The sequence below is a fragment of the Leiobunum rupestre genome, chromosome 7 (genome assembly GCF_980474605.1).
Source record: "Leiobunum rupestre chromosome 7, qqLeiRupe1.1.hap1, whole genome shotgun sequence".
Classification (NCBI taxonomy): domain Eukaryota; kingdom Metazoa; phylum Arthropoda; class Arachnida; order Opiliones; family Sclerosomatidae; genus Leiobunum; species Leiobunum rupestre.
In genome coordinates, this window is record NC_143390.1 from 18,168,535 (window position 1) to 18,193,149 (window position 24,615).

General features: G+C 37.4%; 1 protein-coding gene across 1 annotated transcript in view; it reads left to right on the forward strand.

Annotated features, from left to right (window-relative positions):
• Pino (protein pinocchio) overlaps nucleotides 1–24,615 on the forward strand; it is a 44,242-nt gene that overhangs the window by 7,703 nt on the left and 11,924 nt on the right. The gene's annotated exons all lie outside the window — the stretch shown is intronic.

Below are 24,615 nucleotides of genomic sequence, written 5' to 3' on the forward strand. Positions count from 1 at the left end.
CCAATTTCCAATATCATATAATGACTCGCACACCCAAGAAATCATTGACTGCGTTAGAAATCGTAGATATCCAAATATCCACACCAAATGTATTTACAAGAAGCAAAAACCTTACCATCAACAAAGCACAGAGAGCCACTTGACTAACCGCCAGCTTTTAAAGCAATTAACGTTAAATTATCTCCTTTGAATTAACAGAACTATATATAGGTCGTTAAGAAAGTGGACCACCCACAGGGTCTACCCTTTAACCCTCTAATCTCGGCTGACTGCGCTAAAACAAGATTTAACCTTTAAAAAATACCAGATTAGGCCTTCATAAATTCATTAATAAAAAAAGACTTTATTACCTATTATGCTTACGATGCCTGTCTTAATTTCAGTGAATCTAAGCAGCTATCGGTGGTTCTGTGGTAGAGCGCTCGACTGCCAAGCCGAATGGTCTGGGTTCGAAACCTGGGTGGCGCATTTGTTTTTAATCAATAGAGAAACGCTAAATTAGAATTTCTTCGATGCAATAATTTCAATTTCAATTCTATTTCAATTAAACCAAAATTTCGTACTCTATTAAATACGCTTCCGATAAAGCTGAAGGTCTAATTTTCAATAAGGTGTAACAAGTGTCGGTGGTTCTGTGGTAGAACGTCCGCCTGTCAATCAGGAGGTCTCGGGTTCAAATCCCGCCCGATGCGATCGCAAATTGATACTAAGACGAATACCGTGTACAACTGGTGGAAACCCTGCCATTGGACGTTGAGAGGTAGCATTACACTCAGCACTCGGTCCGTCCCAAAGTCATAAAGAAGAAGTTGGAGAGAAAACGCCCATATAAACACAACAGACTCAACATGCACATCCATCAGAACACAAACACAACAAATTCAACACTCACAACCTACGCATAAACATTACAAAAACCGTAATACACCAAACCGTCACGACGGTGAGCGAAAAAACACCATCCAAACCAAACCGCAAATGCATCCGTTAACGCTCACCGTCACACGGTGGTTTTGCCCACCCTTTGAGAAACTGCGTACGCAGTGATTACACTTTGCACCGAAAATGCGAACGCGTTCGCAGTCCTGACAGACAGACCCACCCACAGACCCACCCACAGACCCACAGACAGACACGGTCGTTGTATAACCCCTCCTAGGGGACTTTGTCGGAGAGGTAAAAATGGCTGCATGAACTCTTATATTTTGGAAAATAGTATTATACCAAATCAATCAATTGAAACCCTGGATTACTCGTACTCTAATTACTTCAATAAGAAAGATTTTAGCTTAAAAAATTAATAATTACTGTATTAATTAGGATCTTAAAAAATGTCAAATTATATAGGGAACAGGGTTGTCTCGTTTAAATCAATTTAAATCAACGTATTTATGAAAATGAGCTTAAGAAATTTCAATTCAGAAAAAAATGCAATTAAATTTTATTAATTAATAATTCAATTAAATAAAGATTAACTTAAGATATAGTTTACGTTATCTCTGCACTCAAATTATTAAAAAAAAATCAAGAATGTCTCATGTGGACAATGGGAAGACGCTCTAATTATGTAATAAATAATTTAACTATAGCACCAATAAAATGGTAGTATTCACAACAAAGAATAAACTGACGTCATAGGTCACGGAGATCATGCTTAGGTTGTACGTCAAAGTACCATTTTCGTCTGCTTTTTTGCCTAAGTGCGCATGCTTCGAATAGTATTTAAAATCTACAAACTATTTTGTTATGATTAATTAAATCATTAAATTAATCTTTGATTAAAGTTTTGTAAACTAAATTAAGAGTAATATAGTGATAGGTAACAGAATACGTTCTTAAGATATGGTGTTATACATTAGGGAAAATGAATGTTTCCGTTTGCGATTTTTGAAGGAAGACTGTTCTCAGTAACCTAAATACGTTCTTGATATCAGTAACAATACTAGATTTGTTTTTGTTTGAAAATGTAGGATTTCAGTTTGAGACGAGCTTTGGTAGTACAATGTGGCAAGTGGTCTTCGAAGGAAGACTCTTACGTTCTTAGTAACCTAAATGCGTTCATGGTATCAGTAACAATACTTGGATTGTTTTTGTCTGACTACTAAAAAATTTGGGATTATTTATACCAGCGGGGGCATATTTAACTTAAAGCCTTCTTTATGGGTCAAGGTTAACATTTCATTACCGGTATATCATTCCCACACAATATTTATAGTAATTGACGGCGGAAAATAAAGCCCTAGAGCTGGAAGCGACGGCTGACTGTGTTCCCACTTGTTTTCTCCAAGGAGAACTTGTGCTAGTTTCTTTTTTTATGTAATTTCGAGTGTCTAAGACATAGCGAGTTGCTTTAAACATTTTTATAACGGAAGTTTTAAACATTTTTTTTTCATTTCAAATGGGAAGGTTTTTTGGTGTTTTTCACATCTTACATTTCGCCAAGATTCATGTGACTGGGTTATCTTTCAAGGGTCGGACATTTTAAAATCTAGTGTACGGGATTTTGGGAAATTTTAAACTGATTTTCGCTATTTTATAGTATAATAATAATTTTAATTTTCGCACAAATTTACAGCTATTCTAGTTGATTTAATATTTGTAAAATAGTTTTTTTCTTTGTAGAATGTACCCAGGGCTCCCAGAGTTCCTATAATTTATATAATTTCAATATGCTCCTATAATTTCCTATTTTCTCAAAATTGTTCCTATAAGTTCCTATTTTTTAGAAATTTTCTAGTTTTTCTATAGCTATATCCAGAAATTAGAAAACAGCCTTAAAGGCCTAGGTTTTCTTCTGCCTGTCCCCCTTTAAATTAGGCCAACATGTTCAGCGGTTGGCCTACCACCAGGGTATTTGTGCTCCACTAAGTTAATTTAAAGGGGGACAGGCAGAAAAAAAACTAGGCCTTTAACGTTTTGGAAAAATTTGCCTTCTAAATAGAGCTGCTTAGGTCCGGTGTTCCCGAAAACATCAACGGTTGGGCTCCCAGAGTTCTTATAAATTCCTATAATTTCCATATATCCTATTTTTTGAAAATTGTTCGTATAAATTCATATTTTTAGCTAAAAATGTTCCTATAAATTCATATATTTTTTCTATGAAATTTCCTATAATATTTAAAAAAAAAATCGCTGGGAGCCCTGATGTACGGGATTTATACTAATGTTCGACAAGGGTTTTCTGATTTAAATAAATTTGATTTAAATAACTGATTATAAATGTTTTTTAAATCGTTGATTTAAATCGTCCTTCAATGTATTTATGATAATGTGCTGACGTAGGTTCTCTTCTCTAGCAATGTCAACTCAGAGCCAACCCAATTAAATTTAATATTTAATTAATGAAGATTAATTTAAACTTAAGTGTACATTATCGATGCATTCAAATTATTTGTTAATTGGTACCACTTATGGTACGACCCAATAAAATGTTTGCGATGGAAAATGTAGTTAATGTATTGGACAGGTTAAGTCGGCGCTAAAAACGCATTGGACGGACAGTGTAGACGTAATTTTATTTTCAGACCACTTACACGCAACTGGACTAGTAACAATAAAACTATTTGTCACAGTACGACAGCGGATAAATTTTGATCGCGCCCTCATTTGTCCGTTAAAGTAAACTTTAAAAATATCTTGTAAATATAATTGTTCATAATAAGTTAAATATTTAACGTGTTAACTAAATATTAATTTAAAAAGCACCTTCAAAGTATCTGCGTATAGACTTTACAATACCCGTTTCCTAAGACGGTCTTAACCTCTTTTTTATGTTATTGTGGAAGTAAGGTTTCTCGTGAATATAAAAATTTCGCCAATAACACGGGTATTCCGGACGTTGCATTCTCCCATAAGCAACGTAACTAGTATAAGTATGACACTAAATGATTTAATGGTAGTCTGTCGCAGAGTACTGCTATAAATATTCAAATTAATCATTGGATCCATGGATAAAAATGTGTTAAGAGACTAAGAGTAAAATTTTACAGAAATATATTAGCTTTTAACCCTCAAGCTAACTATATATTTTACTTAAACAGGGTTCGTACACGACCTGGAATACCTGGAAAAGTCATAAAATTGGAAAATGTTTCCAAAAGGTCAGGGAATTTGAAAATGATTCCCAATGGTCAGGGAATAGTTAGGGAAATTTAAGATGGTCCAAAATAGTAAGGGAATTTTAAAATTGTCCAAAAAAAAATTCGGCAAATAAATTTTTGAAAAATGTATTAAAAATACATAATTAACATTTTTAAAGATTTTACCTCAAAACATAAATTTAATCTACAAAAATGGACAGGGAAATTTGGCAATTTAGTCAGGGAAAACCGGGAAATCGCAGGGAATTTAATTCCGGAAATTTTGTACGAACCCTGTTAAACGTTTCAATTTTTACTGTTGAAAACGTTTCAATTATCAGTAAGTCTCGGGTACCGTCACTTGGTACTTAAATAGACTGGGAACAGCAGATTTGTCAGTCCTTAACCACGTAAAGATTTATAGGGTAATTAGCGAAACAAATCGCCGTCGGAAAAATGGGAAGTGTCTACTTATGCTAATTATGTTACTTATAATTATATCGAAAAGTTAATAAGCGTTTCGTATCGTTGAAAAATTTCCTTTTGTGTTCCTTACGCTTCGCGGATCGATAAGAATTGCAAAATTGTCGAAAGATTTTTTGAATACGCAACTGGCTTCCCCTCCCTCCCTGTCGTCTCAAATTTTGCTGTAATTGAAATCGCCTGATCTCCCCTTTTGACCTAATCTGCCGTTTAACTAGACATCTTTTTTATGTATCTTAAATATTATAAAACTAGGAGATAAAAATTGGTAAATACATATCTTTGGCGAAAATCGAGTGATGCAATTTCAAGGAGTTGGTTTGGAAAGATAATTTTTTTTCGGTTTTTGAATATTGGTGCCAGTTGATCTAAATTCAGTATCTTTCAAGACTGTCACCCATTCGTAGTTGCTATGGAAACCCTTATTAGTTATTAGCATAAGTGACATAATGAGAAAAAGTATGCAAATTTTTCTTCCTTTTCACATTGACGCCAAAAGACATCGAACCAGCGCCCACTGGTAACGACTTCATAACTGTAATTCTCATCTCCTCCGCTCAATTATTTCTTATTTGTGGCCAACACTTGGCGAAAGTTAAAAAGCTTTCAACGTTACGTTGCCGAAATAATTATAAATTAATTAATCTGAACATAAAAAATATTTAATAAACCTTCACTTTTCTAAAGAAGCGTACAAAAACGAATACAGTTGCTTGTTTTGGTTCGCGAATCCGGCTACTAGTAATGTGTCAGGGGCAGTGTCATACTTAATATATTATGCTACTTATGGTATTATATATAAGTTCCGATGGTATTATACTGGGTGTTTCCAAAGTGATAAAAAAAAATTGATGGAGTTGTAGGGGGTGAGTTGAGAAGTTTGCCTGTTTTTATCCCATTTTCCTACGATGAGTTAAAAGTGTGTCAGAGAGCTTCAAAGTTTGGCCTACTAGCCCCGGAAGTTGTCGCAGATTGAATTTTAAATGTAGATATTTTGTAACTTCTGATGTTTTGTTTACTTTTGAAATTAGGTTTTTTTAGAAGCGAAAGTTTCCTCCCTAGGCTTGGCCGTATTGGCATTGTTTGGGACCCCGCGAGTGGCCCAACCCATTCGAAGAATGGAGAGGAATGAAACTATGGGGGGAAAAGCGGAGGAATTTTATGCGAAGGTTTTTTGGCGCAATAAGCGTCAGTCTTGGTTCGAAGGTTCGAAACGTTGAAGCGAAGAGTAACACTTCCATTCTATAAATAAATATTTTAGTCTATTTTTAACCTGACTAATTACTTAACCTAAACTCGTTTACCTATTATAACCTTAAAATATTTCAGTGTAAGTACCATAAAATCAGCCTTACGACAGAAGTAGGCTGCAACAAGCGCAAAACCAAGCAGCAGGGACTTCAAATACTGTTTAAGTTTACTTTTTTACGTTGGTTACCTCGATTTGTTTACGAAGTCCTTTTTTACCTATCACACGAACCCAAACCTTAATGTTCGCCTTTCCCCGCTGATTGGTTTTGCGCTTGTTGCAGCCTACTTCCCGGGGCTAGTAGGCCACACTTTGAAGCTCTCTGGCGCTCTTTTAACTCATCGTAGGAAAATGGGATAAAAACAGGCAAACTTCTCAACTCGCCCACTACGACTCCTTCAAATTTTGCATAACCTTTTGAAACACCCTGTATATTAGATCCGAGGATTCTTACGCAAATTTTTCGTACAAAATTTTGAATCTTTAAGTGACTTCAGAAATCAAACTGATTTTGCGATTTCAGAGCACGATTTTAAGAGTTGATTTCTGTTTTTTTAGGTTGATTTTGTAACTGATTTTCGTCCAGATTTAGGGATTTTCCAAGTTGATTTCCAGATTTCTGAAATCATTTTTCTCTAGAGTGTACCCCTCGATAGGAACAAAGTAACTCTATGGAGTAAATGTCAGGAGCATTGCTGTAAAACCAGCTGCGGTGTTGGGGCTGACAAAAAACATCGGGTTTTCTTTTCATTGGTGAACTTACTTTGACTCTCGCGTTGACGTCATCACGCGCAGGGGCGGCGCAAATTTTTGTTAAGGTTCTGCCTAAAAGGTCAGGGAATTTATAAATAGGCCTAAAAGGTTAGGGAAAGATCAGGGAATTTATAAATGGACCTAAAAGGTTAGGGAAAAGTCGGGGAATTTATAAATGGGCCTAAAAGGTTAGGGAAAAGTCGGGGAATTTATAAATGGGCCTAAAAGGTTAGGGAAAAGTCGGGGAATTTATAAATGGGCCTAAAAGGTTAGGGAAAAGTCGGGGAATTTATAAATGGGCCTAAAAGGTTAGGGAAAAGTCGGGGAATTTTTAGAATTTGTAAAAAGTCAGGGAATTCAGTTTAATTTTGACAAACTTTTGAAGGTAATTTTACTCTATATCTATGGCTAATTCTGCTATTATAAGTTAGATTCTTGAAAGTTTTTGTACTGAAATATAAGTTGATTAATTTATTAACTTCTGATAAATGTAAAAGTTAAAAACTGACTACTTTTGTCGTAAAAGTCGGGGAAAATAACTTAAAATGGTTGGGAAAAACGGAATTTGAATATGAGAATGTTCAAGCAACGTTTCCTCCGTGCTAACTGACGCCAAATTGTTTTTCGAGTTTGATTTTGGTTGAAAACTACCTTATCTAGAATACCCCCTCTCGTAGCGAGAGGAAAATTTAAGGTTAGCCTTTCTATCAGTCGTTGAAGATGGCTTTCGATTTCTTTAACTTGACGTCAGTGACTATTTTTGAAGTATTCCGCTTACTGTGCCGAGCTTTGTATTCAATCTCTAAACTTTGATTTATAGTCTTTTAGGGTTTCAACAGAAATAGAAATCGGGAAAATCCCGATTTCGGTATTCAAGGAAAATGTGTTTGATAGACGCGCAATAATTTTGCTATTGCGACGGTTTCCGTAAAACCCCACTCGTACAAACAAATTTCGATAGTTTGAATCCGGTGAACGTTTCGGTTTGGTAAATAGTTGATTTTATAAAATGTCTTTACGCTTGCCCAACTTGTTGAAATGTTGCCCTGGAATAGTTCAGTCAATGCCTAAGAATGAGTTCATAAGCTCTTTAGTGGGAGAGAAAACGGATCCACAGCTGAAGCGGGGAGGCAACATTTCAACAAGATGGCCAAGGTTATTTTATAAAAACTATTCCCAGAGGTCCTATAATTCGTATAAAATCTTGTATTTTTAAAACTGTTCTATAACATCCTATTTTTTTTTTAGCAAAATCCCGAAAAAGGCCTATAAAATCCTATAATTTTATTTTGCGTATTTCAAATCCCGCCACTCAGTTAAATTGTTGGATTTAGCTATAGGATAAATTCCTATACAAAATCATTCTAGTCTATACTTTTGTTATTGTTAACATGGTTAGCTACTAGTATATTTTGTGATAAAATAAAAGATTTATTTAACTATATATAGATTGTTTTTAAATGTATAAAGTTAGTAAATGAAATAACATACATGTATAGGTCTATAAAATCTCATAATTTTTAAAATATAGTCCTTTAAAGTCCTAATATAATCGTATTTTTCGGATTTAAGTGAGGGCCCTGCCTTTATTAACTATCAGTATGGTACAAATATTGTCATTAAAGGCGAAATTGCCCTTGATAAATTCTTGGAATGATGTATTGAATTTTAACAATCCCCCTTTTCAATGCAACTGTATATTAATGTAGTAAGTCTAGACCGGATAATACCAGGTGCATATAACATCTCACTTAAGAGAGTACTTCGTAAAAAAATTAAACACGAGCCAGTTTTCAATGGACTTAAATTTTTCGCTAAACCGAAACTTATTTTGAACCTGGAAATATTTTATACTTCTGATACTACCTGTTAATGAATACCACAACCTTCGCGGTATCGACTTTTGATTAAATTGTCGTAGTTCCGCCCTCCATAGGTAGATGGCGACACAGCCTCCGTGATCGTAATTGTTGCCAAGGTAATGCGAAACGAACAGGTGAAAGCGGGAAAAGAATAAAAGGCCTCCACTCGAGTAGTCCACGCTAGGAAACGCGTAGGTTGAACGTGTGGGACTATATACGTAGTATTATCGTGCGCAGACTGTTTAACCTACACGTTCCCTCTAAGAGTTTCTTAGCGCTTACTTACCTTGTCTATTGAGAGCAACTCTTTATTCTCGTACTTCTGTCATATCTTTATGATGCGTAAAAAAATACTGATGAGATTGAGGTTCACTGGCCATCGAAGGTTGTACTTAAAGGTGGGTTAAAATGCCGACCCACCCGCTATTATCGGAATTTCTACGAAGGCCAATATCCGGTCTTGCGCATTTTCTTGTTTGCGGTTTAAAATCGTCTGCGTAAATAGCAGACCATTTATAACCAACGGGACTCGTAACGCCATATTTAAAATATTCATCACCTTATGACGGCGAGTAAATTTAGGTGGCGCGTTCATTTGTCCGTTAATACCAACTTTTAAAGTGCCTTTTTATATAATTATTAAATTTTTCCTGAAATATTTGATAGTTTAAGTAAATTTTAATTTTAATAAAAACTTTCGTAGTTCTTATTAATTTGTAAAATATTTAATATTTTAACTAGATATTAATTTACGAAGCACCTTCAAAACTTTTAATAAATAACATCACTTGACTTTCTATGAGGATAATTTATCCATGGCAACTTAAAATAATATTTACGAGTCCCGTAGTATATAAATGGCCTTCGTATAAATTCAAATTTCTGTATGGTGGGTCAACATTTTAACCCACCTTTAAAAGGGGCGTGGATTTTAAACGTTTCAGTTCTTGATTAAAAACATCAACTCGTGGTTTTTATCGATTTCATATTGAAGTGATATTAAAATTTCGTTCAGGAATGCCTTGTTTTTTTGCCAAGTCTCACTCTCATTAAAAAGAAAATATATTTTCAAAATAATTTTTTATCTTAACTGTGGGAAACTATGGTTATTTCGAACCATGGACTAAAACCCCTGTACTGAAATATCAGTTTATTTTTCTTTTGGACACTTGAATTTAACCCCGCCCCTATTTCCGGGTATAAATTTTCCTTTCGCTTTTGTTATAAATGTGAACTTTAAAAAATACCCACTGACCATTTTAGGAAGTTTTTTTTTATTACCTTATCTACCTGTATATTCAAAAATACTTTTGTATTTGTATAAAAGATTTATGACAGTTTTTGCCCTATCACGTCAGTTTCATTTCTATTTTTAAAACATTTTGTTTAGCAGCGAAAACAACTATCTCCGATAAGAATACCACCAGACTAGCTTCGAGATATTGTCAAGATCTTTACACTAGACCCGTGGCGAAACATTTTTAACTATTTCTTATCTTTGTGTGAAAGGCTGAAACGAAGCGAGTCCGTAAAGCGCCATTATAACTGATAATTTCAGAGAAGTCAATTACAGTGATGCCAAGTCGCCATATTGAAATTAATAATAATAAAATAATAATCAGCTAGGCTAATACCCAAGGCGCCACCTTAGGCCTAAGTCATCGAGCGACTTTTAATTCAAGTGGCCGGGCTACAATGCGTACGAGGGAGCGTGGTGGCAAGCCCTGCATGCCACGCGAGCCAACAGCTCCCTACACTCACTATTACCGTTAACCTCAACAAGTTTTTATGGAAGGGGAAACCGAAGAGCTCGGGGGAAATCCCCTTAAACCAGTGGTGAAAGAACTTGCAAACTCAACGCGGAAGGAGTTGTTCCCTCACAGGGTCTCTAAATTTTCCTTAGTTTTTCCAAAACACTAAGAACTTGGTAAAAATTTCTTTATCGGCCATCAGAAAGTGATATTGAATACATTCTACGTCCCGAATATTGAACTATAGGCCCCCAATTCATCTTTCAGTTAAGTTTCATTGCTTAATTATAAGTTATAATGAATATTTTAACCATTTATAATTTATAACTGGTTGAACAAACATCGCAAAGAAAAAAGCATTGCGCCCGCAGCACCGGGAATAATTTCTTCACGTCACTCCGTTCATAATCCTAATCTGACTCTGGGAGTCTCTTATAGCAGACGAGTCGCCGAAAAGAAGACTACAAAAGTCGACAGAAAAATTGCAGGGGTGCCAGGTCAATCGAAATCATTACGCTTTCTTAATATTTAATTAATATCAATATTAATTAATATTTTCTTCAAATTAAATCAATTATTTTAAATATTGTGATAATTTAAAATCACCCTTCGTCGAACAAGTTTTATTTCCCTCGACTTGGCACCACTGGTCAATTATAAACAGAATCATAGACCTCAGGCCCTTTATATCCCACAGGCAGGGCCGGATTAACAATATTGGGGGCCCTGTGCAAAATAGAATTTGGGGCCCCCTAAAACATTTCTAACTGTACTTTTTGACTCGAACGCCAATGTGGTTATAAACATAAAATGGCAATAGAAACATTTATTTGGGAAATGGGGAGCCCTAACCTCGGGGGCCCCTGTGCCAGGGCACACTGGGCACATGCCTTAATACGGCCCTGCACACGGGACTAGTCACGTGGGTAAAATTAGAGTGATGCGACATCTGTTGTCAGTTTATAAACGTCCATTAGGTTATTTCTACTTCGGGATGATGAATGTTTTGGGACTCAACGCCCCCCCCCCCCCCAGAAAAAATCCTGGTTGCGCCACTGCTTCGTAAATTGGTATTTAGTTAAAATGTATTTCACGCATTAACTATGAATTTTAGACGACTTAGAAATGTTGCTAGCGTTAACGTATTACAACATTTCTGCGCTGTCGTGAGGTGATTGATATTTGTAGCTTTACGAGTCCCTGTTGGATGTAACTAGCATAGACTAATAAATGGTTTTAAAAGTCGTTAGATGACTTAGGCCTAAGGTGGTGCCTTGGGTATTAGCTTAGCTGATTATTATTATTGTAAATAATGGACGATATACTCAATAAGCTATTTTTAAAAAAACGCCTGGCGCCAGTGGAGTTGGCCATGGCGGCTTTCCGAAACTCGTTTACTCCAACGAAACTAATTTTATAAATCTTCAAAACATGAAATTTATAGTCCTTAAATTTAATATTGCTATTAAACTTATATTACAAAAGCTCTAAACTTATTACGCACCTCTTAATGTCATGGTCGGCAAACACGTTACCATGGTAACAGCTTTCTAATGTCATACGAATGATGCTGGCTCATAATAGGTGGTTTCTTTTCGCCTGTTCTCGGACTAAAAGTGTACTCGTTTTATCCTAAAACGTTTAATTCGCCTGTTCCGGGGATGATAATTACTCCGCCCCACAAACTATTCGCTTGTTCCGGAGTATTAGGGCTACTCTTTTTACTCCTGAAAATGAGTAAATCGAGTTTTGTCGTCTGCTAGCCAGAATTAAAACGGCCACAGGCAGCCATTTTTAAAAAAACGTTTTTACTCGAACTCAAACTATTCGCCACCACAGAATCCGAGTAAAACGACGTCTAAATCGTTTACAAAAGATTTTTCTATTACTTAAAATGAATAACAAGTAAAACATAGAATATGGTGCGCTTACGTCACAAGTAACAGCTTCATTAGTATATTCTTCGTACGAGCGTAAGAGCCACATTTAAACCAGAAGGCCACGTGTATTTATACAGACCCATTTCACGAACAAGATCTTAGTCCTTCACGCGGGCATCACGTGACAGATGGAGTAGAATTCTTTCACGCCTCTTACACGAGAAGTCGCTCGCGACGCTTTGCCATTTGCAAACGCCGGTATAACTAGTAGTTCGGCTAACAGGGTTGCTACTGTACCTGGAAAACCCGGAATTCCTGGACAAGTCAGGGAATTTGAATATGGGTATAAAAATCAGGGAAAAGTTAGGGTAATTTCAAAATTTAGGGTTAAAAATCAGGGAAATGTCAGGGAATTTAATTTCGGTTGCAAATAGGAAACTTTTACTAAAATAAAGGTTAAAAAATACAAAATCTTGGCTCAAAGTCAGGGAAAAATTTCCGGAGATGGTAGGGAAAACCTAGAAAAGTCAGGGAATTTGATTGTGAAAGAACTGTGGCAACCCTGGGCTAAGCTCGAATAAAGTTTTCGATGATTTCAATTAAGCAAAACTTTAATTTCTAACCTTGACTTTTCACGATTTCGAATAAAACGGTCATTTACCCATTTCGCTTTTACGAAGGTGGTTCAACTTAATAAATATATAATATTCGTGGATGACTATACGTTTATGTAGAAGGCTCCAAACCCTGCTTTCCCCTCAGGGAAAAACCGACCCGTCCCTTTTTTTTTGGACTTAATAATATTAGCCATACCCTGAAGGTCTCAACCGGGCATGTTTTCGCCAAACGTTCTTCTACATAATAATAACATTAAGGCGAGCAAGGGGAAAATACCTTGTTATTCCTCAACTTTATAATATTTCTTTTCCTTGGAAATAAAAATAAAATATCAATTTATTCGTGCAAATAGGCGTTCAAAATTTGTCAAATATTTCTTCACCATTGCTTTAAGTTAGTATAACCAAGAATGTATTTATATTTATGGAAAATGACTAGGAGGCTATAACCTAAGAGCACCAAACACAGCACCCCACACAAGGAGAACGCAACCCGTCAAAAGTCGTTTATTTTCTTGCGTACAATTTTCATTGGCTAGACGCTATAGCTCCTGCTGCCGTCGGAAGGGGAAAATTCGGAAATTGTCTTTCCACCCGCCCGTAAAACGTTCAGCGTTAAGGTTCGTCCAATGAAATTTGTACACGACACTGCCTTAGCGTGTTTAAAGGCTAGCCGCTTTCTCCTCGTGTGTGTTGCTCCTAGTTGAAACGATCCGCGGGTATTCTGGCTGAATTTTTCCCCCTTCGGAAGATGTCAGTTTAGATAACCAATGAGATTCGTAAGCGGGATTGGACGCGACGCTCAAAATCCTCTCAACATAGGGAGAATGACCAAGTATAAATACGTACATTCTGGGTATAACAATAATCCCCGTATTTTCGTAGTTCGCTCCTTAGGCCTTGGTGACCTTCCACGCGAGTTTGACCGAGACGAAGACGCGTTATTGGGCGGGAGACGCGGCGAGGCCGACAACCCTCAGACCAGCGTAGCGACCTTCGGAGTCTTTTTAAGGTTTCCGACTTTCTCCTTCTGGTAGGATGGCTAATTTTAACTAGACAAGTACGTATGAGAAGTCGCTCCCGGTCGCTGCTCCCGGCCAGAAATATGTAGGGAGAAAAATAAAACTCAAAATACCGGGGGCCCTAACTTTGTTTACTATATTTTATGGGATATTTTCTGTTTTTTTACCGAAGCCGAGTTCAAGCTTCGCGAACTTTGGATTCAGCGTTGCCAGGTTCTGAAAAGAAATGAATATACCAAGGACAGAAAATTTTCGATTTTTAGAAAATTGGCGGGATATTTGACTTTTGCCAGAATATTGACTTAAAAAACGATTTTATTTAAAAGATAAAAAATAATACTTAAAAATCAGTTGGGTCTATAGTAAATCGTTTTTCGCTCAATCATGGATAGTAGATTTTAGAGGATCGGTAAAAAGCCTGGTTTTTAGCCTACGTAAACCAATCACACTGGGAGTCGTCCAAGGTTATTTGAAAAAAACAAGTAGCGCAGAGTGGACGATACTGTTCGAAAAAGATAAACACTAAGTACATTTTTACGCCAAAAGGTTTTTTTCACGTTTTTATAGATTAAATATGATATACTAAATATCAGTTGATAGTTTTTATTGAATTATAAAACCAAAATTAAAAATTACTAAAATATAAAGCGCAAAAAATTACGTAACAATATCAACCGCATTAGATTGCCATATTGAAATTTTAAGATCACGTGGTACAAACGAGCTGATTGATACGCGGGGAGAAATAAAATTTACTATGGAAGGGTATCGAAAACCTGTCTTCTTAATTTACTGTCCATGACTCAATCGAATATTAATATTTACAATTTTAACCGGTTTTCCGCGAAATTTTGAAACTATCGTTGTAGTCGATTCGAAATATCGAAAATAACGTAATATAGTAAATTATCGAGTTTTGACGATAAATATCGTACTTCTGGCAACGCTGCTTTGAAATCACTATAAAATTTAAGCTTCGTAGCAATTTACAGGATATGACCGCGCCGGGTATAACCGGGTTTCAGGTTCTTCCCCCCCTCCCCCCACCGCTGGTTGCTTGTTTTGGCGTTGACCTCCGCAGTGAGGTCGTTGTATTTTGCCTCCTCCTAGCCTCTGTCTGCCTCGTAGTTCCGGCCCCTGACACCTCACCCCGCCATACTAACACACCATCATAAATGTTTATGATGCGTTTATTTATACTATCCCCATCTTGTTTGTCGAGATGATAAGCTCTAACTATTGCCAAAGAGGATGGAGAATTCAGACTTGTAACCTGATTAGTTAGCTTTGTCTAACTCTTAACAACACATTGACAGATTCGCAAATTGCTTATGGAAGGTTTGCCACAGGCCAGGGAAAAGTCTGGGGGAATTTGGAAATAGGCCTGACAAGTCTGGGGCGGGTGAGGGAGGGATTTGGAAATAGGCCTGTTAAGTCTGGGGCGGGTAGGGGAGCGATTTGCAAATAGGCCTGACAAGTCTGGGGCGGGGGGGGGGGAATTTGGAAATAGGGCTGACAAGTCTGGGGCGGGTGGGGGAAATTTGGAAATAAACTAATTTATTAAAAACTTCCAACACGCATGAAAAATGTGCATCAAAACGAAAATTAGTAGATTTAAAATTTGTCTTACTGCTGGCGCCATCTGGTTAAACTTCGGGTGTTTAAAAATCGCCCTCTAATGGCGTGTTACCCCTGTGAAAGGATCATCTCCCTTGTCAGATGTGTGTCGCTTTATTAACCACGCTCCCTGCAGAATGGCTCTAATGCGCGGTAGTGTAATAAGACATTGACAGCCACTGTCTAGACTCTAGACTGTCTTTTTATTTCCAACTAATAATAAACATACGCTGGTGTATTGTAGAGAGCAGCCCCGCCTGTAAAAGACATTTCAGGTGGTAAAATATAAACTTGGCCTTTAAATAACTCCCAGGCTGTTGGAGGAACCTTGAATGCTCTCCAGGTTTTTGTAGGGAATTTGGAAGGCCCCTAAATAGGTAACGACCCAAAACCGAGATCAAAATTCGACGGAATCTAACACCTCTATTGTTAAAAGAAACTCCAATTTTCTATTAACTTTAATTTAACCGCTATTAAAGTAAATAAAACGGCAATTTTATTTAATTACTTCGCCCGATAATAATAATCAATTTAAGAAAAACTTTAAATAAATATTTAACCAAAAAATCTTTTTTATTTTTATGATTTCGTGAATAATATTTCGTGACTGTTTGGCAATGACGATACACTTAGTTAGTCACCCGTAAGATGGAAAGCTCGCGGGTTTGGGGCCATTCCAAATGACTGCGTGTTGGCGGAACGCGACAATACACTTCGTTGTTGACCCAGATTGTAATATCCATCGCCAGGGTGGTGTCGCGACCAACCAATATCCCATATTCCCCATCCCGAAGAAACGCATTTTGGGGTATATTTATATTTTCGTTCGTCTCTGCAGTTATCTCCCGAGAGTTTGACTTTCCCGTACGACGCGGTATATGTAGTTACGTTTCGCGTGGACTTCCTAAAAAATATTCGCACGGGCGACGCTTTCCAAAAAAAAAAGTGTTTGGAGAACGGCGAACCATTCTCTCGGTAACAACGGAGGAGGAAAGTTCGTAGTCCACCATTGTCCCCGCGTACTACCGCTCGGTCCGGGGGCCTGTGCGAACGTCAAAGATGGATGAAGTAAAGGACCAAGGTAACGCTCGTTTTTCAATGCCTTTCCTTTCAAATTCTGGCGCGTTAAATCTCTCTAAGGTCGAGTTGAACGTTTGACGTTGCTTTATCTCGCGATTCGCTTCAGACCTTCGGATAATGATTATATCCTATATCTCATGTTTTATTACGCGATTCATTCCAATTGGCTCGGTTCACGTACTTTCTTTATTATCCGCCTAATAATGACGCGGAAATATCCAACCTTTTTGTTTTTATTATCCGCTGTGACATAACAAACGCTGTAATCATAAGTATGACACTTCGTTATTGTACTTCTAATGCTCATTTTCTAATCAAACCTTTTTTCGACACTGACACTATCGCGTACTTTTGGACTAGCGAACAAATTGGGTAGTATATTATCGTCCTTGGTAGTGTGTATTATAGTCCTTGAGCATATTTTGACACTAGGGGGCTCTGTGCTGAGAACTAAACCTTGATTGCGCGATAGCTCTAAAAAGCAGTTCGGTGGTAATTTTTTTGCTAATAGTGTTGTCGTCTGAAACCCTGCGACGTCACCATCGTAATTTGCCTATTGATAAAAAACGGTAACTGTCATGGCGGCCACTATTAACACTACAGCTGTGACGTTACAAGTTTTCAAAATCGTATCAGACGACAACACTCTATAGAGTAATGGCAGTGCTACGTCACACGACGTCACCCATGCTTTTTCCTATTCATAAAAAATTCGCGCCCACAATGGCGGCGTTGGCCAAAGCTACGGAGTGCTACTACTCTATCTCATTCCATCAAACTGTTTCTCGAATTCTGACATCATCAGCAGTAGAATGGAAAAGCGGTTGTAAGTCTAGTCGCGCTAACACAAACTATATATTTGACTTTTGACGAGGAGTTTATGGAAACATCTATTGACTTACTTATTGTTGTTTATGTACTTATGGGTGTATGTATATTAATCCCCCCCCCCCCCCGCTCAGTGGGGTTTTGTTTTGATTCGGAATTTGTTTCGTTTTTATGACGTCTATGGATGCGTTACCGGGGTTGACCCACTTCGTACCCCCCTCTCTCGCTCTCAGCTGGAGAATGGTCTCTCGCCGTGCCAGTTCCAATTATGAAGTGTTCTCTTCCGCTAAGCGATAGAAATGTGGGATTAAGTAAAATCAGAATGAAGAATTTATTGTTTTACGTTTCCACAAAATGCGCCCGACGGAAACCGGAAAAAAGCGTATTTTGACCTAGTTTTATCCCTAACGCCTCGTCGTGAGGTACTCGCGATTTTTTAGGGGATATCAACATTTCTCTATTTTTCGGTTCTTTTCTTCGCGTACCTCTCTTACGTCGGGCTCTTCTTTAGTTTTTTTCGTTCGCGTCAGTAGGGGTATCAGACAATTACCATCGCAGCTGCTGTTGACGCTTCCATAGCCAAGGATTTTACCCCAAAAAAGAAGTGGAGAAAAAGTCCCTCTCTTTTGGGGCAGCGGTAATCCCCGCCGCGTTTCTTCTCTTTGCCGATGCAGCTACCCCACCTTTAAAAGAAATGTACAACAGTTTTTTACTGATCAGAATGCTCAGTTGATAAAAGGTACTGACAAGCGGTTTTGTCGTTCTTCGGCCGTTACAGTATTTAATAGTCGAGTTAACGTGTCAGTGAACATTCCGAACAACCTTGGTCGTAAAAGGAAGGTTTTCCCCGGAGCAATCTCGCTTTGGAACGGAATGAGATAATGTTTCGCGGGGAACGTTTACCTATCTACCGTAAGTAACGTAACGTCTATAAGTATGACACTGAAGATTTTGATTAATGATACGCGGTGACGGTGATTGTGTTTATGGAGCAGGAAACTCATCACTCTTTACTCTCTCATTGCTGGCAGTATCACTGACATTTTAGTTTGATGCCAATCAGTACAACAGGGTTGATATAGGTCTAGGGAAAAGTCGGGGAATTTTAAGAATTTGGGGAAAAGTCACCTATACTTTAATAAAAGCTGAAGTAAAAATAATAAAATTTATATATTAAAAAAATCTGCAAATTTTGACCTTAAAATTTCAGTGGTTAGGGAACGTGAAATTGAAATTTTTGTGACAACCCTTTTCGAAACAAAATGCTTTTAGAACTAATTCGAAAATAACTGTACATTTTATAATATGCTTATAATTGTCAATTTTTGGTTCCGATTCGAAACTTAAATAATAATTAACGCGTTATTTTTACGGTTGAAAGCATTTGTTTTTTAATAAGCCTTTGCTGATCCGTTGCCTGATTTAAAAAGTTTATTGTATTAGGAATTATTTATGAAAAATTGTGGCAATAGCAATTCTGAGGGCTGTATTTACGATTAATAATGAAATTTAATTAGGAATTAATTTAAATTTCAGTTTAAATTATCGACATATGCGAATCAATAATTTTTTCAAGGAGAAAAAAGCATAAAATAAAATTAATTAAAATAAAATTATTCTAAATTTTTTTTATTTGAAACGAAATATTTTAAATCAAATAGTTTTTAATTATAAAAATCAACTACCCTGCTTGGTACTAAATGGCTGTTGGAGATCGAGCAGTTCCAAAGACTGATAAGGTTGTTAGTCCTTCAGGGTTCGTACACGACGTCACGACCTGGAAAACGTCAGGAAATTTTAAAATGTTTCCAAAAGATCAGGGAAAAGTCATGGAATTTCAAAATGATTTCAAAAGGTCAGGGAAAAGTCATGGAATTTCCAGGGCTCCCACCAGGTCCCTAAAATGAGTAAAAGCCCCTACTTTTTCGAGGTCCCTAAACCACCATAAAATCGGGATTTGGTCACTAAATCAGCCTATTTCTAGTACATTTGGTGAAAAGTACCATCGGCTTAAAATATTTCGTAGAAAAGCGAAAAAAAAACCCGATTTAATGTGATAGAATTATTACAAAAAAAATTTGTCATTTTTGGGATAGATAAGTTTTTTAGAAATTAAAACTAAGTACAATTTTTGTAATAAAACTTTTTTTTAAATTAAAACAAAGTCAGTTTTAAATATTTTCTGCTTTTAAACGTTTAAATAAAGATCTTATTTTTTGTTTATTAAAATGGTCCCTATTTGGTTCCTACTTTAAAATATTTGGTTCCTATTTCACCCTATTTCTAGCCAGAAAAATCTCCTATTTCCCTATTTTTTTTTGAGACTTTGGTGGGAGCCCTGAATTTCAAACGATCAGGGAAAAGTCGTGGAATTTCAAAAGATCAGGGAAAAGTCGTGGAATTTCAAAAGATCAGGGAAAAGTCGTGGAATTTCAAAAGATCAGGGAAAAGTCGTGGAATTTCAAAAGATCAGGGAAAAGTCATGGAATTTCAAAAGATTGGGGAAAAGTCATGGAATTTCAAAATTATTTCAAAAGGTCAGGAAAAAGTCGGGAAATTTTAAAATGTTTCCAAAAGATCAGGGAAAAGTCATGGAATTTTAAAATGTCAGGGAAAAGTCAAGAAATTTCAAAATGGCCCCTAAAAATAAAGGAATTTTAAAATGACCCAAAAAAAAAGATTTTTGCCCCAAACCATTGGTCACAAGAATACACACTATTCTACAAAAATGGTCATTGTAAATTTGGCAATTTTGTCAGGGAAAACCACTAAATGTCAGGGAATTTCATTCCGGAAATTTTGTACGAACCCTGTCCGTAGTCACATTGTTTAGAACTAACGTTGGAAATGTCGTACCTATTTTGTTAGTTATTTATACAATTTCACGTTGTGTTTTACATGTTCTTAAAACAAATGTGGGAAATAGGATATTTCATACTTATATTAATACGTTACTTACGCTAATAAGAAGGGGGAACTCCGCTTCTCGAAATCCCCCGCAAACGCGTATATTCTTGCTTAACGTGTGGTAACTGATAAGGGAATATTATAGGCGAAAATACCATTTCTTACGTAATGATAATTCTGATGAAATTGCGGCTCGTTAATTTCGTTCGGGTAATAAACCCTCTTTGAGACATTTGCTTGTATTCTCGGTATCGGCTCTGGTTGCCAAGTTTCGAAGGGGTGGCTGTGGGCCTGGCCAATATTTCAGTTCCCGCGAATGGGAAGATGCAATCGTTCCTTACCCGACCTTATCGCTTTTTCTGGAAATCGACTCCTTCATCATCGAAACCGAAGAAAACTAGACGATAAAATGTTATCAGACATTTCTACGGAATTTTATAATATTTGCCAAAAAGACAAAAAAAAAACAAAATGAGATTAAGTTAGGCGTGAAAATCATTGAACGTTTTGTCACCCCTCATTTTTAGCCTCAGTTTTAAAGGGAATATCTTTGGCTTTAAAAATGTTTGTCGCCACTGTACAGGGTAATTTGAAAAACAAAAGGGGTCTTCCATAAAGATTGCTTTGCAGGTTATATTCCCTTAAAGTTAGTTGTTTTCGACGCTGTCGTTGGCGGGGATGTTATGGGGTATAGGTACACCGCGCCGCTAAATCGGTGTAACTTCCCTTGTATAGAAATTTAACTGATATGTCGCAACTTGAATAGAAATTTAACTGATATGTCGCTTGATTGCGTAATTAATTTCGTGGGGGGTGGGGTCTAACTTAGTTCTTTGATATCTATGAACGGGACAACCCGTTAGTGTTCACGGTTTTGGTTTTCCTAATTTGAAATAAAAGCCCATATCGTTACGTTTATTCGGTAAACTTTGAAATATTACATTGAAACATAACATTTATGGATTAAATAACCAAGGCTTAGCTCGTTTTCTTTGGTACTTTGTCAGTATAGATACAGCTTTGTCCTATCAAGAGGACAGGGCAGGGTCGGGGATTGCGTTGTCATTATTATGGCCCGTGCCATCTTGTTTACTGTAGTTTGAATTTGTGACGTCTTATAAAGTACACTCGCGAACGAATTCAATATTTCACGGCCTTTCGTTCAGTTGTAAAGGTTTTTCTGAGTGAGGTTTTAACGTACAATGTTTATGGGGAGTGAACAATTTTAACCCAGAATCTCAACCACAACTTTTTAAGGTTTACAAAACTCCAACCGAGCGATTCGAACACGCAACTTCGTCCGGTTTGCTCATTTTCAACCAACAATTATTTGAGATTTGCTCATTTTCAACCCGCAATTATTTGAGATGGGCGCATTTTCAACCCGCAATTATTTGAGATGGGCGCATTTTCAACCCGCAATTATTTGAGATGGGCGCATTTTCAACCCGCAATTATTTGAGATGGGCGCATTTTCAACCCGCAATTATTTGAGATGGGCGCATTTTCAACCCGCAATTATTTGAGATGGGCGCATTTTCAACCCGCAATTATTTGAGATGGGCGCATTTTCAACCCGCAATTATTTGAGATGGGCGCATTTTCAACCCGCAATTATTTGAGATGGGCGCATTTTCAACCCGCAATTATTTGAGATGGGCGCATTTTCAACCCGCAATTATTTGAGATTCAACCCAGAACGCGGTCAGGTTTGCGAAATTTTAATAGGAAATCATCGTATTACCGGGATCGTAATCTTATCTCGGCCGTAGTTGCTGATATTCCTCCCCTCCCAGCGTGCCACATGTTTTTAGGTTATTCCGTATTATCCCGAATACTAGCATTTCATCACCATTGTTATCTTTACAATAACGTTCAAAACCTCAATAAATACCCCTCCCCCCTCTCTTTGATCGACGTCGTAAATCATTCGTTTCCAACGCAATAGTACTAAATAAATAAACCTCCGACTGGGCAATTTATTTTGGATTTTATTTAAAAGAAACACTCGGATCGATAAACAATTTAAAATCTTCGAATTACCCAAGACTAGACCGTGTCTTGTTAAATCGTTGTTTTCTAATATTTCTCCGATCTGATTTGAACGCGTGAAATTCCGTGACGTAAATTGAAGGAGATTATGTGATTGGGAAATGGAAGTCGCGAAGACTTGTTTATTGTTCTTTTTCATGGCAATGGCAAAGTGCCACAATGGCGACCCTACAAGGCCGAAACTATTGGCACCATCGCGCTCTCTTCTTCCGAGAGAGAAGATGATACTTGTCCGTCTTCAGTAGCGAAACCGTCTTTATCGAACGATGTCTCGCCCTCCTTTGACTTGACTTGACACTACAGAAAAATTAAATTTGTTTTCGAACTTTCATTTTCCCCGAGGTTACGTTCAAGCGCCCTTGATATTTTTTTATTTTATTTATATTATTAAGAACCTAGTTGAAAGATGTAATCATTATTTAAGAGAAGTTGGTAAATATTATTTTCGTAGACTTTTGGTTATTATTAAGAGAAGTCTGTAAATACTATTTTCGAAGACAGGGTTCATACAGACCTGGAAAACCTGGAAATATCAGGGAATTCGATTGTCGACCAAAAGGTTGGGGAAATGTCAGGGAATTCGATTGTCGACCAAAAGGTCGGGGAAATGTCAGGGAATTCGATTGTCGACCAAAAGGTCGGGGAAATGTCAGGGAATTCGATTGTCGACCAAAAGGTCGGGGAAATGTCAGGGAATTCGATTGTCGACCAAAAAGTCTGGGAAATGTCAGGGAATTCGATTGTCGACCAAAAAGTCGGGGAAATGTCAGGGAATTCGATTGTCGACCAAAAAGTCGGGGAAATGTCAGGGAATTCGATTGTCGACCAAAAGGTCGGGGAAATGTCAGGGAATTCGATTGTCGACCAAAAGGTCGGGGAAATGTCAGGGAATTCGATTGTCGACCAAAAGGTCGGGGAAATGTCAGGGAATTCGATTGTCGACCAAAAAGTCTGGGAAATGTCAGGGAATTCGATTGTCGACCAAAAAGTCTGGGAAATGTCAGGGAATTCGATTGTCGACCAAAAAGTCGGGGAAATGTCAGGGAATTCGATTGTCGACCAAAAAGTCGGGGAAATGTCAGGGAATTCGATTGTCGACCAAAAAGTCGGGGAAATGTCAGGGAATTCGATTGTCGACCAAAAAGTCAGGGAAATATCATGGAAACTCCAGTTTTTTTTTGGGAAAAATCAAGGAAATTTATGAGGGTTCAGACAGTTTGTCCTAATGAATACAAATTTACATCAATAAGTTTTTCTTATTTAAGATTTGACTTTATTTCTTCTGTTATACTATAATATTGAACGAATTCAACTTAAATGATCATTATGAAATGAGTTACTCTGTCAACCTTAGTTTTATTTTATCTTGTACCTGGAAAAATCGGGGAAATATCCGTGGGAAAACCCGGAAATATCGGGGAAATCGTATTGCCAATAGACTTTTGGTTATATAATTGGTTTCAGTCATCATGACCAAATCAACGTTATTTTACGGACATTTTAGAGTATTTATATTCAATTGTTCTGGTTGAATGTATTTCCATTAGTAACTTAATACGTTAGTTTAATGATATTCTTTCGTTTTTGTACAAAGCCAATTACTTAAATCTATTACGTTACTTCGAGGTTTTACCGAACGGGTGATATTTTAACCTTTTTATTTTGTTTTATATCGTGTTAAGGTTAAGGTTGTTGTTGTATGACGTGTAGTACCCGCGAAGGCCAATAGTTTTTGCCGATAAATGAAAGGTGCAATGGGAGATAACGTTTTGTCAATTTCTAATTGTTCGGTGTCCTTTGCGGGGAGCCCTCCCCCTCCGAAGGTGTCGGGCCACGCGTACGTAGACTCGTGCGCGCGGGTAGACTCCCGTTTCAGTCGAGCTCGGGTGAAGAAAGGCGGTTGAGACAAAGAACGCGGGCTTCGGGTTTCGGCGGCGTAATCGGATCTTTTCGAATCCGCTCTCGTTTCTAAAGATTCCTTTTCGTCGGCGAATGAGCGGGGCGCGCACGTGTTGCTTTCAACTATTCACGTTTCGTTAATTCTTTCCGAGAAGTCAAATCCTCCGAGAATATACATTTACTCGTCTTTGATGAGATCGACCGCTGATACGCTCCGAATGAGACGCTATTAGTTACTCCAATTCCCCATCCTTCCTCGCAGCTGATATCGATAAAGACGCTAGACAAATTTCGCTCTCCTTTCACGTGATGGAATATTTTCTACATATGGACCACTAGGAGCAACAAACGCGAGGAGAACGCGGCTAGCCTTTAAACACGTTAACGCAGTGTTGTGTACAAATTTCATTGGACGAGCCTTTACGCTGAACGTTTTACGGGCGGGGGGGAGACAATTTCCGAATTTCACCCTTCCAGGGTGACCAGACTTCCTATATTTCCTGTATTTTCCTATAATTTCACGATCTTTTGAAAAT